The sequence below is a fragment of the Pongo pygmaeus genome, chromosome 2 (genome assembly GCF_028885625.2).
Source record: "Pongo pygmaeus isolate AG05252 chromosome 2, NHGRI_mPonPyg2-v2.0_pri, whole genome shotgun sequence".
Lineage (NCBI taxonomy): Eukaryota > Metazoa > Chordata > Mammalia > Primates > Hominidae > Pongo > Pongo pygmaeus.
Genome location: NC_085930.1, coordinates 186,347,744 through 186,366,656, shown reverse-complemented (window position 1 = coordinate 186,366,656; position 18,913 = coordinate 186,347,744). Strand labels below are relative to the sequence as shown.

The window sequence follows — 18,913 nt, the reverse complement described above, 5'->3', positions numbered from 1 at the left end:
CAAATCTTGAAAGATTTGCTAGATACGGGGTTGTGGAGGGGTGGGGGAAGAAGGACATTCCAAAAAGAGGAATATTAGTGGAAAGACCGCCAGGGATAGTAATTTATGAGTTAGATCTAGAGGTGAGTGTTTGTGTGTGGGACGGTTGGTGTGGGAGTTGGAGGTAGTGATGACAGGATCCCAGGTCATGAGAGGCTTGTGGATAAGCCAAAGCTTTGGAAAGTTGAGGGACCTAGTGAAGGAATTTGAGTGGGACTGCAGTGTAATCGGAAAATCCTGGGAGCACCTTGGAGAATGCATTGGGATTCAGGAGGCTATTGTCATGATAGAGGTGAGAAGTGAAAGTCTTAACTAGGAACAGTGGAACAGTGGAATAGTGGTTCGCAGACTTGCATCAGAATCACCTGGAGGGCTTGTTAAAACACAGACTGCTCAACCCTGCCCACCAGTTTCTGATTCAGCAGGTCCTAGGCTAGGACCTGAGAATGTGCATTTTCAGCAGTTTCTCAGGTGATGCTGATACTGCTGATCAATAAGGAGTATTTTAGAGCCACTGGGGGGGATAAAGGGAGTGAATTAGGCGGAAGGATTTAAGTAAGTGGTCATTGTGGATCTCTTCATCTCCTGATCTTTTTGTTGGCAGTGCTCCTGCACTTTTGGTCTTCATCTCATTTACATCTTTTGGAGCTGCTGACTGTTTTGACCAGTGAAGAAAGAGTGAGGGATTAGTGTTTGGAAACAGTTATATGGGTATGTGTGCAGTTTGTCTTGTGTATTACCTTTGGAAAAGTTGTACCACTCCACTACTGGAAGTCTTTGTCATTTCTCTGTTAAGCTTCAGTTATAACAGTGGTTTTGTAGTAGCATTGCCTGAATATACATGTAGTGCATAGTTCACAAAATGTTCTGATATGGTAGCATTATTTTGAATAGTTTCTTATTCCGTGTATCTGCCCTGATCATGCTTTTCTTAGCTTTGACTCCTTAGTGTCTTCCTGGAACCCTTGTGATAGTAACTGAAATGTAAATCTGATTGTTTTTATAACTGTGAATCTTAACATAATGAAATAGTGCTTTTTAAAAAGCAGAGATAATTGTAAAATTCAAAGATTTATCCACTTTTGTGGCTGCAAGGTGATTATAACTCATTTCTCCTTTAGGCTAATTATTACAAAAGGTATAAATTCTAGATTTAAAATCTAAAGAAATTGGTATCCATGGAATTTGGTCTTCACTGATGTTGGAACATATTGAAGTGATAAATTCCCACTTTATCACTATTGATTAATGAACAACATTAAGAAAAAATAAAATGTAATTACTATTACCACCTTAACAACTGAGTTTTCATTTTTGTAAATATGTGGAGTTTTCATTTTTGTAAATATGTGGTCAAGCTTTAGGGATTCAAGAATCCTAAAATAATAAGAAAAAAAAGTTAATCACTTAGTCTAAGATGACTGACTAGAGGGTAGTTGGATTGGTAAGGCAAAGACAGGGGTTAGTCAACATTTGTTCCCCCTCTCCAAATCTGTATTTTCCTATTATGGAAAACCATAAAATGGCTAAAGATTTCAATGAAGTGAATACTTTAAATAATTGTAAATCAAATAATGCAGCTTTTAGGTTTAATAAGTAAATGTAATTCAGAAATGATTGAATTTTTATTTTAACACTTATTTTGTAAAGTATATGTTTATTGTATCATTAAATGTACACAAGTTTGTAGAGAGAGAAAAGTTCAGTATGTTCATTATGTTCACATCCTTTCATGAACACCAAGTGAAGCAGTAACAACTGATTGTGAAATATGTTGTATTTGGAGCCTTTAGAAAATGGTTCGTGGCCGGACGTGGTAGCTCACGCCTGTAAACCCAGCACTTTGGGAGGCCCAGGTGGGTGGATCACCTCAGGTCAGGAGTTCAAGCCTGGCTAATATGGTGAAACCCCGCCTCTACTAAAAATAAAAAAATTAGCTGGGTGTGGTGTCGGGTGCCTGTAATCCCAGCTACTCAGAAGGCTGAGGCAGGAGAATCGCTTGAACGCGGGAGGCGGAGGTTGCAGTGAGCCGAGATTGCACCACTGCACTCCAGTCTGGGCAATAAGAGCAAAACTCCGTTTCAAAAAAAAAAAAAAAAAAAAAAAGGTTTATTTCCGTGTTTTCTTCCATGTTGATTCTTTTTAACTTGAAGTAGTAATGTATTTCTTAGACTTTTGTGTACCTAAACACTTTAATTAGAAAAGGATTCATAAGTTATTTTTAATTTACCTGTGACAGAATCCTAGTTTCTGTTATATAACATGGCCTAATTTATGTTGTTTATATATTTATCTCCTTACATGGAAGAATTTAGCTTAACTGAAAAGATGCTGAAAGTTTTTGGTTGTTTCCCATTTATTATTTGAAAGTCCAGAGTAGTAATTATAAAACTTGTATTGGAGTTTTTGTCCTATAGCAACACTTTTTTAAGATACTTATTTTTTTTTGTTGTTTTTTTTGAAACGGTGTTTCGCTCTTGTTGCCCAGGCTGTAGTGCAATGGCATGATCTCGGCTCACTGCAACCTCCACCTCCCGTGTTCAAGAGTCTCAGCCTCCTGAGTAGCTAGCTGGGATTACAGGCATACACCACCACACCTGGCTAATTTTTGTATTTTTAGTAGAGATGGGGTTTTTCCATGTTGGTCAGGCTGGTCTCGAACTCCCAACTTTAGGTGATCCTCCTGCCTTGACCTCCCAAAGTGCTGGGATTACAGGCATGAACCACTGCGCCCGGCCTAAGAGTCTTAATTTTTAAAGAGCAGTTTTAGGCTCACAATAAAATTGAGAGAAAGACACAGAGGTTTCCCATACCCTCTGCCTCATGTCCCCAGTTATCAACATCCTGCACCAGAGTGGTACATTGGTTACAGTTGATGAACCTAAGTTGACATCATTATCACCCAAAGTCCATAGTTTACATTAGGGTTCACTCTTGGTGTTGTACGTTCTGCGTGTTTGACCAAATGTATAATGACATTTGCATCTTGCCTTATAATGAGAGGATTTTCACTGCCCTAAACATTTTTTGTGCTTCACCTATTCATCCCTTCCCCCACTTCCTGGCAACTTTCTGGCTGCCTCCATAATTTTGCCTTTTCCAGAATGCCATATAACTGGAATCACGTAGTATGTAGCCTTTTTAGATTGACTTCTTTCATGAAGTAATATGTATTTAAGATTCCTCCATGTCCTTTCATGGTTTGATAGCTCATTTCTTTTTAGTGTAGAATAATATTCCATTGTCTGCATGTACCAAGTTTATTTATCAACTTTGACCTACTGAAGGGCGTCTTGATTACTTCCAAGTTTTGGCAGTTATGGATAAAGCTATTATAAACATCCACGTACCAGTTTTTGTGTGGACATAAGATTTAAACTTGTTGGGTAGATACCAAGGAAATGTTTGCTAGATCATATGGTAAGAGTATGTTTAGTTTTAGTAAGAAAGTGTTAAACTGTCTTCCAAAGTGGCTATACCATTTTGCAATTGCACCAACAATGAATGAGAGTCCTCTTGCTCCACATCTTCACCAGCATTTGGTGTTTTCAGTGTTCCATGTTTTGACCATTCTAATAGGTGTGTAGTGGTATTTCATTATTGTTTAAATTTGCAATCCCCTGATGGTGTATGTAGTAAGTCCATTCTCACACTGCTATAGAGAACAGCCCAAAACTGGGTAATTTATATAGAAAAGAGGTTTAGTTGACTCACAGTTCTGAATGGCTGGGGAGGCCTCAGGAAACTTACAATCATGGCAGAAGGGGAAGCAGGCACTTCTAACATGGCAGCAAGCAAGAGAGTGTGAAGGAAGAGAAGGAGGAAGAGCCCCATATAAAACCATCAGATTTCGTGAGAACTCACTATTATCAGAACAGTATGGGGGAAGCTGCCCCCATGATCCATTCACCTCCCATGAGGCCCTTCCCTCAGCACCTGGGGATTACAAGATGAGATTTGAATGGGAACACAAAGCCAAACCATATCAGTATATGATGTGGAACATCTTTTCACATGCATATTTACATTACGTATATGTTCTTTGAATAAGGTCTCTGTTTAATATTCTTGGCCTATTTTAAAAATAGGGTTGTATGTTTCCCTTTTGGTGAGTTTTTAATATATTTTTCCTTTATTGTATTTTATTTATCTCATTATTATTGTTGTTGTTATTATTTTTAGAGATGGGAGTTTCATCATCTTGCCCAAGCTGGTGTCAAACTCCTGAGCTCAGCCGATCCACCTGCCTTGGCCTCCCAAAGTGCTGGGATTACAGGTGTGACCCACTGTGCCTGGCCTGTGATCCATTTTTTTGGACAGGGTGTGGCTCTGTTGCCCAGGCTGGAGTGCAGTGAGGTTATCTTGGCTTCCTGCAACCTCCGCCTCCCAGGCTCAAGCAATCCTCCCGCCTCAGCCTCCTGAGTAGGTGGGTCTACAGGGGCATACCACCATGTCCAGCTAATTTTTTGTAGAGATATGCTTTTGCCATGTTGCCTAGGCTGGTCTTGAACTCCTGGCCTCAAGTGATCCTCTTACTCAGCCTCCCAAAGTGGTGGGATTACAGGTGTGAGCCACTGAACCTCTGTGATCTATTTTGAGTTTGTTTTTGTGAAGAGTGTGAGGGCTGAGTCTAGACTGGTTTTTTGCATGTGGATGTTTAGTTGTTCCAGCACTCTTTGTTGAATAGACTATCTTTGCTCCATTGTATTGTCTTTCTTACTTTGTCAGAGATCAGTTTTCTATGTACAGATGTATTCTGGGATATTTTGTTCCACTGATCTGTTTGTTCTTTCACTAATACCATATTGTCTTGATAACTGTAGCTTTTTAGGAAGTCTTGAGGTCAAGTAGGGCAAATCCTTTCACTTTGTTCTCTCCTTCAAAAAAACTTCATATAAACTTAAGACTTAAGTTTGTTGATATCCACAAAATTTGCTGGAATTTTGATTGAGATTGTGTTGAATTTGTAGATCAAGTTGGGAAGAAATGACATCTTGACAGTATTGAGTCTTCTGTCCAAGGAAATGGAGTATTTCTCCATTTATTTAGTTCTTTGATGTATTTCATCAGACTTTCTTCATATAGATCTTATCCATATTGTTAGATTTGTGCCTAAGTAATATAAATGGTTTTGTGTTTTTCACTTCAAATTGGAAAGCGATTGACTTTTGTATATTAACCTTGTATCCTGCAAGCTTACTGTAATTGCTTATTAGTTCCTGGAGTTTTTTTTGTCAGTTCTTTCAGATTTTCTGTGTAGACAATCATGTCATCTGTGAACAAAGATAGTTTTATTTCTTCCTTCCCATTCTGTACCTTTTCTTATTGTGTTAGCTAGAACACATAACAAATTTTTAGATATGAAAAAGAAGGAAGGCATTAAGGTTAACTAACATGTTGTACTATCATACATTTATTTGACACGGTAAAGAAAAGAATTAAAAAAACTTCAACAAACTTGAAAAATATGTTTAAAAATATTTTAAAGTAAATATACAATTTTTCCTACAATGCTGTAAAGTATTTGAATTTTTAGGGATACCATAGTCTTGTAGTTCGTAATCTCTATTCAGCCCAGCTCCAGAAGATGTGAAAAATGTCATTGAAATTTTGATAGAGATTTCATTGACTCTGCAGATAACTTTGGGTAGTATGGACATTTTAACAATATTCTTTCAGTTCGTGAACATGAGACATCTTTCCATTTATTTGTATAATCTTTTTCAACTTGTTTCTTCAAAAACTTAGAAGTAGGCTGGGCGCAGTGGCTCACGCCTATAATCCCAGCACTTTGGAAGGCCGAGGCAGGTGGATCATGAGGTTAGGAGTTTGAGACCAGCCTGGCCAAGATGGGGAAACCCCGTCTCTACTAAAAATACAAAAATTAGCCAGGTGTGGTGGCAGGCGCTTGTAATCCCAGCTACTCGGGAGGCTGAGGCAGGAGAATCGCTTGAACCCGGGAGATGGAGGTTGTAGTGAGCCAACATTGCGCTGCTGCACTCCAGCCTGGGTGACAGGCAAGACTCCATCTCAAAAAAAAAAAAAAAAAAAAGTAACTGAAAATAGGGAGTGATGTGTAAATTAAGCCATTCTAAGTTTTAACAATTTAGGGGCCATTTGAAGGTCTTTGCAGGAGGGAATACTCCGATAGCAAACATTGTGGTAGTTGTAAACATGAACAGTTTTTAATGTCAAGTCAGGGAGTCCTAACCAAGCCACAATAATGAATTTTACTCAGCTCTGGAACAAGAATTTTGAAATGTTATGTTAGTTGTTTTACGGTATGTTGCTGAGCGTATGCATGTGCACGGTTGGTGTTAAGAAGGGCGTATAATCTGCTGGGCTTTCTCTATTGTTGATTGTTGCTAATAATTCTCTGGTTGAAGAAAAATATTTCCTTTTCAGGAACATATTGGGAATATATTTGAGGTGAGTAAAGGTATATATATTTTTTTGTGCTTGGGCAAGAAGTACTGAGTTTTTACTGTTTAATTGTAATAACATAAATGTAAACTATTGATACATTTTGCGTATTTATGTGTATACCTATGTGTATAGAAAGTGATACATATGAGTTGAAGCTGATTACTGCTTCAGAAAAGATTTGTTGGCTAGGTAATATACTCACGTTGTTCAAAATTCATAAGTATTCTCTCCCCTACCCCTAGCCACCAATTTACTTTCCTAGAGCTAACCACTGTCATCAGTTTTCTTTGTATCCTTCCAGATATTTTATATATATAAAAGTAATTAAGTGTATACTTTACACCCTCTCCCCAGTATTGTTTTAAATACAAATATTAGGGTACTAGTCACTTTGATGTGTTGTGCTGTTTTTACCTTATATATTTTACATCTTCTCACATCTACACAAAGAGCTTTCTTTTTTTTTTTTTTTTTTTTTTTTTATCAGACAGAGTTTTTGCTCTTGTTGCCCAGGCTGGATGGTAATGGCATGATCTTGGCTCACTGCAGCCTCCACCTCCTGGTTTCATGTGATTCTCCTGCCTCAGCCTCCCGAGTAGCTGGGATTACAGGTGCCCGCCACCATGCCTGGCTAATTTTTTTGTATTTTGAGTAGAGACGGGATTTCCTCATGTTGGCAGGGCTGGTCTCGAACTCCTGGCCTCCAGTGATCCGCCCACCTTGGCCTCCCAAAGTGCTGGGATTACAAGTGTGAGCCACCGCGCCCAGCCTCTTTTTTTTCTTTTAAATGGCTGCAAGACATTTTACTGTATTGGTACTCCATAGTTTAACCGGTCCCTTCATTGATGGATATTCAGGTTGCCTCAGTCTGTGGCTGTGGCAATGATGAGTGAATAACCTTGGTACATAGATCATTCCCTATGCATAAAAGGATATCTGTATGATAAATAAATAATTGGAATTGCTGGGTCAAAGGATATGTGCATTTGTAAATAATTAGGGTAGTGACTGCCAGACTGACTTCACAGAGGCTTGTACCGGTTTACATTCCTGCTCTCAGTGTGTCTCTGCCCACGTTCTTGCCAACATAGTGTTACCAAATGTTTTTGCTCTTTGATAATCTGCTAGTGAAGATATTACTTTAGTGTCTTTCTAATTTCCTTTTTATTTTGAATAAGATCGAGCATCTTTTTATATTTTTAAGTTATTTCTTCTTAGCGGACTGTTTTATTTTGGGCTCTTCCATTTTTTATTGTGCTGTAATTTACATAAGGCAAAGTATACAGTTGTAGATGTATAACTCAGTAAACCTTCTTTTAGTTGAGGTATGATTTACTTTCAATAAAATGAACAGATGTTAAGTGTACTGTTTTGATGAGTTTTAACAGCTCATGTAAAACTGACCATGTAACCCACCCCAGTCAAGATTTAGAAAATTTCCTCAGGCCCCATTTTGTTTTTCCTTCTCTCCATCTTAGGCAATCCGTTTTCTAATTTCTGTTACCATAAATTAGTTGTGCCTATGATTTTTTAAAATTAAAACATATTATCCACCCTTGTAACTACCAACAAAATTGAGACATGGAACATTTCATGCCTTCCAGCAGGCAGGCTCCCTTGTCCGTTCTTCCAGTCAGTATCTTGCCCACCAAAGGGAAACCGCTGTATTGACCTGTGTTCACTAGAGACTGGTCATGTAAATCTGTGCTTCATCATTTATTATATCAAGCAGTAGTTTCTTTTTCATTGATATACACGCACAAGTGTAATACTACTACTATTTTACTCTTTGGACAGATATGTGGAGTTTTCAACATTGGGCTATTCTGAATAAAACTGCTGTGAACATTCTAAAGCACTTAACGTCTTTTTGGTGTATTAGAAATGAAATTGATGATAGGATGTAGGCATATGTTTAACTTTAGAAACTGCTATAACCATTCCTCAAAGTGGTTGTGCCAGTCTGCTCTTTCACTAGCAATGTTTGTGAGTTCTAGTTGCTCTGTGTTTTTGTCAACACTTAATATTTGTTAGTTCTTTTTTAGTTTCAGCTATTTGAGTGGGAGTGTGTGGTATCTCATTGTGGTTATAATTAGAATTTCCTTGGTGACAAATGATGTTGAGAATATTTTCATGTGCTTATTGTTGATACATGATTCTTAACTGGGTGATGGGTCTTAGATTTTTTTTTTTTCTTTTTGAGGTGGAGTCTCACTGTGTCACCCAAGCTGGAGTTCAGTGGCATGATCTTGGCTCACTGCAATCTCAGCCTCCCAGGTTCAAGTGATCCTCCTGCATCAGCCTCCCGAGTAGCTGGGATTACAGGCACCCACTGTCATGCCTGGCTAATTGTTTTTTTTTTTGCAGAGATGGGGTTTCACCAAGTTGGCCAGGCTGGTCTCAAACTCCTGACCTCAGGTGATCCACCCGCTTCAGCCTCCCAAAGTGCTAGGATTACAGGCGTGAGCCACCGCGCCTGGCCAATTACTGCCTTTTATGTAGGGTTTGCCATTCTTATTGCTGAGTTCAGAATCTTTTACTTGCATTTGATTCACTGAAAAGTGGAATTAACCTAACTAGCTCATAAGGTAAATAAAAATGTGAGATGTGTGTAGGAAATAACCTGTTTGCTGACTGCTTGTAGAAGTCTTTTCTTTAGTCAGGGTTTTGGAGAAAAGAGAACTTAAGGGGCGGCATGTAGACTAGCTAAAAGAAACACATGGAAAAGCAAGGAGTCAAGGACTGGCACAGGGGTATCTAAGATAATAGGCAAAACAGTCAGAGAAACAGGAAAACAAATTAGACTATAACAAATGGAAAATTACGGTGTTAAGCATTTACCAAATTTCCAAAACGGAAACACAGCAAACCTAGGTGTGTTTGTGTACATTTGTGTATCTAAGATTAACTGGCTTTGTTTTAGTACTTGATATAAATTTTTTTACTTTCTAGAGAATGTTTTAGATCTTTATTATTATTTTTTTTTGAGGCAGAGTTTCACTCTGTCACCCAGGCTCGAGTGCAGTGGCGTGATCTCGGCTTACTACAAGCTCCGTCCTCTGGGCTCAAGCAGTCCTCGCACCTCAGCCTCCCAAGGAGCTGGGACCTCAGGTATGCACTACCATGCTTGGCTAATTTTTGTATTTTTAGTAGCGATGTGGTGTCACCGTGTTGGCCAGGCTGGTCTTGATCCCCTGATCTCAGGTGATCCACCCTCCTCGGTCTCCCAAAGTGCGTGGATTACGGGTGTGAACCACCACGCCTGGGCTAGAATGTTTTAGCTCTTTATAAACATGTTTTATGATTTAGGACTGAGTTTCAAATAATAAAAAATAATTGAGAGCTTGATGAAAAAGAATTCATTGGAAAGTAATATATCCTGGAATTGGAAGCAGAATGGGAACTGTGGACTCAGTGAAGATTGTTCTGGACATTATTTGATTCTTCTTTCTCGCTGCCAACTGGATTACTTTTTTTTTTTTTTTTTTTTTTTTGAGACAGAGTCTCGCTCTGTCGCCCAGACTAGAGTGCAGTGGCGCGATCTCGGCTCACTGCAGGCTCCGCCTCCCGGGTTCGTGCCATTCTCCTGCCTTGGCCTTCTGAATACCTGGGACTACAGGCGCCCGTTGGATGACTTTTTTCTTTTCCTACCTGATTTTTGCACACTGACATATCTTTAGTGCTTCAAAGGGGTGCTATAAATTTGGTGCTTATTTTAAGAAAGAAGAGAGAATGGATATAAAAACTCATGCTGCTGAAAATGTGATGAGAATTTTGTGTCTTGGTTTTTCAAGTAGTTATTTTGATCAAGCTTGTCATTTATATGTGTATAAATTATATATATTGACTTTTCTATAGTATTTTAAATAAATCATACAGTTCTCACAACAGCATTGAATGTGCTTTATTTTAAAATAGAGGGCCCTTATTTTATAAAATGTATACTCCAGTTGTGCTGTAAGTGGTAATTTACTTACCATTTTTAAGGTAATCTTTTTAGCATTAGAGAATTGATACAATTTCAAGTAGCTACTTCTTTCACTATTGGAAGTGAGCTATTTACTTTACTCAGCAGCAGGAGAATCAGCCTCAGCTTTTTAAACCTATGGTAGAAACTGATTTCTCTCTTTTTTTTACCCATTGAGAAAATCCAACTGAGTTCCACATAAGTAAAAACTGTCTTTACCACTGCAGGAATTAAAAATAAAAAATTCTTCTTGTTCTTTTTACATTTTAGGAGAATTAAAACTTTTAATAGGGTTATCTCTACATTGAGGCTCTTTGAATGCTAATAATTTTAGAGACCATATTGTATTTATTATAGCTTAGTTTTGGAGGTGGGAAAATATGTCCATTTAGTGGCCTTAGTAGTTTAATGTGCCCCGCAGGATGGATGTTTCTCTTCTTAATTTATATTGTTTATAGAAGAATGATATGTGTTTAATATTACTTGAGGGGCTGGGGAGGTTAGGTTAATTTCTTGGGTTTATATAGCCTTAAGGCTGTTAGTAGTGTCCAATTTTCTTTAATCTAGAGGTGCTCAACCAGAATCTCTAAAGCGCCACAGATGATTTTCTAATCATATCTATATGCAGGTCTGTCAGCTGCTTAGCTCTTCCTGGTTACTGCTGCTGAAATGTCTCCTGGGAGCAACACCATAGCAACAGGATTTTCAGGGTCTAATATATAATATGAAATTTAGGAATATACCATAGGGATGAATGGCTCTTCGGTCAGTTGTAGTCTTGTTTTAAATTCCTATATTGGCCGGACGTGGTGGCTCACGCCGGTAATCCCAGCACATTGGGAGGCCGAGGCGGGCGGATCATGAGGTGTCAGGAGTTCGAGACTAGCCTGGCCAACATGGTGAAACCCCATGTCTACTAAAAATACAAAAATTAGCTGGGTATAGTGGTTCGCACCTGTAATCCCAGCCACTGGGGAGACTGAGGCAGGAGAATGGCTTGAATTGAACCCAGGAGGGTGGAGGTTACAGTGAGCCAAGATTGTGCCACTGCACTGTAGCCTGGGGGACAGAGCAAGACTGTCTTAAAGAAAAAAGAAAAGAAAAGAAACAAATCTTATATTTACAGTGGAATTTGCAGCAGGTTTTTGTTTTGTTTTGTTTTGTTTTTTTACTTTTCATTTTTTAGAAATAATCTTATAAAATCTATCCAGTTCTCCATGTAGATTGTTCTGTTGAAAACTACCGTGGTTGGGACCTTAAGATATATGAGATAGCCTCACAGTTTTCCAACCTACCTATGAGCAAACCTATTAGCCTTGGGGGTGGGGGGAAACAACTAAAATAAAATACTTACAAGGATAGTATTTATGATCTTCAGACAAACTTCATTGAGGTATACTTTGCATATGATAAAATGCATTCATTTGAAGTGTATTTGAATAACATACAAATGTATATACCTGTGCAACTACCACAATTTAAGACAAAGATCATGTGTAAAACTGGAAAAGTTGCCTTGTTCCCAATTGCAGTTAGTCCCCTTTGGCACGCCCATCCCAGGAAACCGCTAATTTGCTTTCTAACACTGCAGGTTAGTTTTGCTTCTTGAGAAATTTCATATGTATGGAATTCCATTCCATTTTGTGGTAGGGAGAATAAAGATCCCTCTAAGACATCCATGCTCGAATTCCCAGAACCTGTGGGTATTTAACCTTCCATGGCAAAGGGATTTTACACATGTGATTAAGAGCCTTGATGCAGAGAGTGATGCCAAGGTAATCCTCATTTAAACCAACAAGGTCACCTGTAAGCCAGAGTGTTCTGAATTGAGTACAAATGTGCTATTTCTTTATGTTAAATTCAGAATTTTATAGTATTATATACTGAATCATGCCAGCGAGTCTAATCTCATCATACAGATCTTAAAATCTGTAGTGAGAGTGCGATAGGACTAATGACTGCTGAAGAATGGTCAGATGCACACATTTCTTGGCTTGGAAGATGGAGGACGAGGCCCTGAGCCAAGGGAATGCTAGTGCCTCTAGAGTCTAGAAAGGTCAAAAGAAGCTAATCTCTTTTAGGAGCCTCCAGAGAGGATTTTTGTTTTGTTTTGTTTTTTGAGATAGAGTCTCATTCTGTCACTCAGGCTGGAGTACAGTGACACAATCACAGATCACTCCAGCTTTGACCTCATGGGCTCAAGCCGTCCTCTTGCCTCAGCCTCCCAAAGTGGGATTACAGGTGTGAGACACTGCGCCTGGCCCAGAGAGGGGTGATTACACCTGTTTACACCTTCAGTTTAGGCCAATGAGACCTGTGTGAGACTTGTAACTTACAGAACTACAAATTAACAAATTTGTGTTGTTTTAAGCTACTAGGTTTGTGGTAATTCATCATCTAGCAAGAGTAGAAAGTAATACATACACTGTGTATTTTGTGCTTGACTCCTCCCTCCTTGAATTGTCATTTTGTTGTGTGGATGTAGCACAATTTTTTGTCCATTCCCAGTTGATGGATATTTGTGTTGCTTCCAGCTTTGAGCTATATTCTAGTGTATAGTAGTATATAGAAACTAGTGTCTCCTTGTGTTTTAGTTTTTACTTTTGAGGACATTCATACATCTTTTTGTGAACTGTTCAGATATTTTGCTCCTTTGAAAATTTGGGTCATATGTCCTCATGTAATTGTTGTGGCATTCTTTTTTATATTCCAGATACAAGTGTTTTGTCAGAATTATATTATACAAATGTATGTGTGTGTATATATATATAAAAATGTGTGTGTATATATATGTATATGTGTATTTTTTTTTTTTTTAAGATGGAGTCTCATTCTGTCCCTAGGCTGCAATGGCGTGATCTTGGCTCACTGCAGCCTCTGCCTCCCGGGTTCAAGGGATTCTCCTGCCTCAGCCTCCCGGGTAGCTGGGATTTACAGGCGCCGCCACTATACCTGGCTAATTTTTGTGTTTTTAGTAGAGACGGGGGTTTTGCCATGTTGGCAAGGCTGGTCTCAAACTCCTGACCTCAGGTGATCTGCCCTTCTTGGCCTCCCAAAGTGCTTGGATTACAGGCGTGAGCCACCATGCCTGGCCGGAATTACATAGATTTCTTTTTCAATACATGTCTTGATTTTTCATTCCTTTCATGCCTTTTTTTTTTTTTTTTTGGTAGAGTAGAAGTTTTAGATTTTCATGAATTCTGGGTTTTTTTTTTTTTTTTAATTTAAATGGTTTCTGCTTTTTTTGTTCTAAGAAAGTTTATCCTGTATTTCTATTTAGAAGTTTTAGAGTGTTAGCTTTTAGATTAAAAAATGGTTTATTTATTTATTTATTTTTTGAGACGGAGTTTCACTCTTGTTGCCCAGGCTGGAGCGCAGTGGTGCAATCTCGGCTCACCGCAACCTTCGCCTCCTGGGTTCAAGCGATTCTCCTGCCTCAGCCTCCCGAGTAGCTGGGATTACAGGCATGTGCCACCACGCCTGGCTAATTTTGTAATTTTAGTAGAGATGGGGTTTCTCCATGTTGGTCAGGCTGGTCTCGAACTTCTGACCTCAGGCAATCCGCCCTCTTCCCGGAGTGCACGAATTACAGGCATGAGCCACTGCACCTGGCCAAAACTGATTTAATTTTTGCATATGGTATGAGGTAAAAGTTGAAGTTCATTTTTTTTCCCATGTGACTATTCGGTTGTTTTTGTACATTTCTTGGAAAAAAGAAAAAACTGTCTCCTTTTGGAAGTCCTTAGTATCCTTTAAGATCAGCTTTTCTTATATATTCACTTTATCTATAGACAATGACTATTTATTCTTTTAAATTCATACACCTTTTGTTTCCCAAATTAAATTTCTTTCATAGATACAGAACAATATAGATCAAAAAAATATTTTCTTGAGTCATTTTTGGTAATTCATGTCTTTCAAAGGAGTTTTATTTCTTAAATAATTTATTAGCTTAATATTCTTTCAATTAATGTGGAGTCTGTGGCTATGTTTTTTTGTTTTTCATAATTCACAATATAAATCTTGATCAGTGTAGTGAGAGGTATCAGTTTTATTGATTTGTTCAAAAGACAGTTTTGTTTCACTGCTCTTTCAGTATTGTGTGTTTGTTTTCTGTTGCATTGATATTAGTGATTTCTTTCTTAGTTTAATTTGCCCTTTTTCTAGCTTCTTAAACTTAGATCAGTGATCTCAAATTCGTTTTCTTTGTGAAACAGTGCACTTAAGGTGTTGCTTTAGCTGCATTTTACTATTTTTGGTATGCTCTTTTCTCATATACTTCAGAATGATTTTTAAGTTTCATTGTGATTTCTTCTTTGAGCCTTTGTTTATTTTAGGAATATGTTTATCTGATTTCAAATATTTGGTAACTTTGTATGGGACTTTTCTTTGTAGCCAGAGAAATACTCTGTGATTTAAATCTTTTAGATTTGCATCTGTTTTGTACTCTGCATGTGATCTCTTTTGTTAATGTTTTATTTGCACTTCAATATTTTGTATTATTTTTATTGGATGTTGTTTTCTGTAAATATAAGCCCAGTTTGTCAAGTGGTGTTTAGATCTTCTGTGTTATTAATTTTTAGATTTATTATTTACAGAGAGAAGGGTGTTAATCTCCAACTCTAAATATGATTTACCTATTTCTTTTTAAAAAGTTCTGTCGGCCGAGCGCGGTGGCTCATGCCTGTAATCTCAGCACTATGGGAGGCTGAGGCGGGCAGATCATGAGGTTAGGAGTTTGAGACCAGCCTGGCCAACATGGCGAAACCCCGTTTCTACTAAAAAAACAAAAATTAGCTGGGCATGGTGGCGGACGTCTGTAATCTCAGCTACTTGGGAAGCTGAGGCTGGAGAATCGCTTGAACCTGGGAGGTAGAAGTTGCAGTGAGCTGAGATTGTGCCATTGTACTCCAGCCTGGGCAACAAGAGCAAAACTCCTTCTTAAAAAAAAAAAAAGTTTGTCAATTTCTAGATTACAGATTTCCAAATTAAGGTGTTAGCTACACACATTTAGAATTTTTATGTAATCTTGATGGATTAACCACTTTGTCATTGAGAAATGTTCCTCTTAGTCCTTGCTCTAGAGTACCTTGTTTGATATTAATGTATCAATAATCAGCTTATACTTAGAGCTTCCTTATGCTTAATTTTGTCATGAGATACATTTTCCATTTTTTATTTATCGTCTGTTTTCATAGTTAACATGGGATTCTTTTAAACAGGATATAGTTAGATTTTTGTTTGTTTTTAAATCCAGGCTGATAATGGGATTTAGATAATTTGCATTTAACATAATTATTAATGTGGTCGAATTTACACCATATTGATATTTGTTTTCTGTTTGTCTTATCTGTTCTTTTTTTTTCTTGGCACCTTGATTTAGTAATTTTTAGCACTCTGTATTATTTCTACTATTGTCTTATTAGCCACACTTCTTTGTTTATTTTAGTGGCTACCCTGCAGTTCACTTATTGCATACTTTTTTTTTTTTTGACATGGAGTTTTGCTCTTGTTGCCCAGGCTGGAGTGCAGTGGCACGATCTTGGCTCACTGCAACCTCCGCCTCCCGGGTTCAAGTGATTCTCCTGCCTCAGCCTCCTGAGTAGCTGGGATTACAGGCGCGTGCCACCACGCCCAGCTAATTTTTTTAGTAGGGGTTTCATCATGTTGGGCAGGCTGGTCTCAAACTCCTGACCTCAGGTGATCCACCCGCTCCGGTCTCCCAAAGTGCTGGGATTATGGGCGTGAGCCACCGCGCCTGGCCTTTATTGCATACTTTTTACAGTCTATGTTCAAGTAAAATTATTGCATTTCACATATAGTGTTAGATTTTTTATAATAGTATACATCTATTTCTCCCTTTTATGTACTATTTTTGCTGTACATTTTATATGCTGTAAACACTGGATATTTTTACTTTAAACAGTTAATTACTCATTTAGAGGAATTTTTGAAATGAAAAGTCTTATATGTGCATGCATATTTACTAGTTTGGGCACTCCACATGCCTTTGGGAAGATCGAGGTTTTCCACATGTATCTGCTGTTTTCTTTCTGCTGAATAACTTCCTTTAACACTTCTTCTAGTCAGGTCTCTTGGTGAGAAATTCTATCAACTTTTAGTTTGTCTGGTAGAGTCTTTGTTTCCCCCTTCATTTTCAAGGATATATTCACTGAGTGTAGAATTATGTGTTAATCTTTTTACTTGAGCACTTTATTTTATTTATTTTTTTGAGATACTATTTCACTTTGTTGCCCAGGCTAGAGTGCAGTGGTGCAATTTTGGCTCACTGCAACCTCCACCTCCCGGGCGATTCTTGTGCCTCAGCCTTCCCAATAGCTGGGATTACAGGTGCACGCCACCACGCCCAGCTAGTTTTTTTATTTTTAGTAGAGATGGAGTCTCACCATGTTCGTCAGGCTGTTCTCCAACTCCTGACCTCAAGTGATCCACAAACAGTGTGGTTCTGTTGGGTAGCACCAGCTTAATAGGAATGTGAGCCGGAATTGCAAAGATCTGAGCAGACTTTTAGGAAAGCTGTGTGGAAAATGGAAAAAGAGCAAAGGGAGATAGAAGCAATAATAAGGTAATTAGGGATAATCAAGAACAAAGTAAATGGGCTATCAAATTCTGAGATGGCTCTAAGAATGATGGTTAGAGAAATCTATATAGAAAATAAAGAAATAATATATAGAGATATATATAGAACCTAGGACCAACATGACTTGAGTAGTGAGGAAATAAAGATGACAGCTTTCTGCAAAAAGCTAAGAAAAAGGGTGGGGCGGCTGGGCACCATGGCTCATGCCTGTAATGCCAGCATTTTGGGAGGCCGAGGCGGGCAGATCACAAGGTCAGCAGTTCAAGACAAGCCTGGCCAAAATGGCAAAACCCCATCTCTACTAAAAATACAAAAATTAGCCGGGCGTGGTGGTGGGTGCCTGTAATCCCCGTTTAAACCCAGGAGGCGGAGGTTGCAGTAAGCTGAGATCACGCCATTGCACTCCAGCCTAGGCAACAATAGCAAGACTCTGTCGAAAAAAAAAAGGTGGGCCTTAAATTAGTCAAGTACTTTCAAGTTGCTACTTAAAAGGTGGGCTCTGGGGAAATTAATGAGAAGATAGACCTGGGAGTGAAAAGTAAAAAGCATAATCTAAAGTGAATGTAGCAACTTAAAAGGTTCTGTGGACTGAAAAAGAAGGGTGACAGCTGTGAGCATCTTTTGGAAGAAGTTTTCAACATAGCCAGGCTGAATAATCTAAACTTCTAATTTGCTATAATCATAGTTAATTTATTTCTCATTCAGTCATACTGTTACCCATTTGAATCAACTTGGAACAAATTGTATTCAGTAGTAGTATTTAGGACAAAAGAGTACAGTTTCTTGCCCTTGTCCCCCAGGCTGGAGTGCGATGGCGCTATCTTGGCTCACTGCAACTTCTGCCTCCCAGGTTCAAGTGATTCTCCTGCCTCAGCCTCCCAAGTAGCTTGGATTACAGGTGCCTGCCACCACACCCGGCTGATTTTTGTATTTTTAGTAGAGAGAGGGTTTCACCATGGTGGCCAGGTTGGTCTCAAACTTCTGACCTCAGGTGATCTGCCGCCTTGGGCTGAGATTACAGGTGTGAGCCACTGTGCCCAGCTGGGAAAATTCTTTTTATCCTTGGGTAATGAAAAATTAGTCTGAGATTTCACAGTGGCTGAGACAGAGCATATGCCTCAGGTGTTCTGGAGTACAGCTGGTTTCACACTCAGCCTGTTTTTCATTTTATTGTGTAAACCAGTGGTCCCCAACCTTTTTGGCACCAGGGACCATTTTTATGGAAGACAGTTTTTCCACGGACAGAGGGTAGGGTGATGGTTTCATCAGGCATTAGTTAGATTCTCATAAGGAGCGTACAGTCTAGGTCCCTCAAATGTGCAGTTCACAATAGGGTTCATGCTCCTGTGAGAATCTAATGCTGTAGCTGATCTGATAGGAGATGGAACTAAGGTGGTAATGCTGGCCTCACTGCCGTGGACTGGTACCCACAGCTGCAGCCGAGGGTTGGGGACACCTGGTGTAAACCATCACCAACTAAGAAAATAAAATGCAACTGTTTTTAATACTGCTTTTGATACACACTGGTAATGTTAGGCTATACTGAAACATAAATACTTGAAAAATCCTTCATAAGGAGAGGTGGTTCAATGTGAAAAATGTGTGGCTCTGAGAATCATAGATTTGGCTTTCTTCCCAGCTTTGCTTTTATATACCACTGTGACCCGTCACAAGTGACTCAACTTTCTCTTCACCACAGCGGTGCTATCTATAAAATAAAGGAGTTGAACAGCATGTTCAAAGTGTCTGATTCTGTGATTCTATGTGTTTTTATTATTACTAGCTTTTCTGAGCTACCTCAGAAACAAGTATATTACGTATAGTTATAGCCTTATTTGTAAGAAAGAATGTTTTAAGTTTTGAACAACTCACCTTCCAAT

The 18,913-nt window shown here is 38.7% G+C and overlaps 1 protein-coding gene across 9 annotated transcripts in view; it reads left to right on the top strand.

Moving 5' to 3' along the window:
- The window catches only part of TBL1XR1 (TBL1X/Y related 1), a 178,355-nt gene that overhangs the window by 26,662 nt on the left and 132,780 nt on the right, over positions 1–18,913 (top strand). For 3 of the 9 annotated variants that reach the window (XM_063662445.1, XM_063662442.1, XM_063662443.1), the window contains exon 1: positions 9,455–9,576. The exons of 5 other annotated variants lie outside the window; for them this stretch is intronic. The gene's annotated coding sequence lies outside the window, so the exon portion shown is untranslated. Of the gene's footprint in view, positions 1–9,454; positions 9,577–18,913 lie in introns of those variants that run through there. One more of the 9 variants, XM_054479694.2, reaches the window with a different exon arrangement.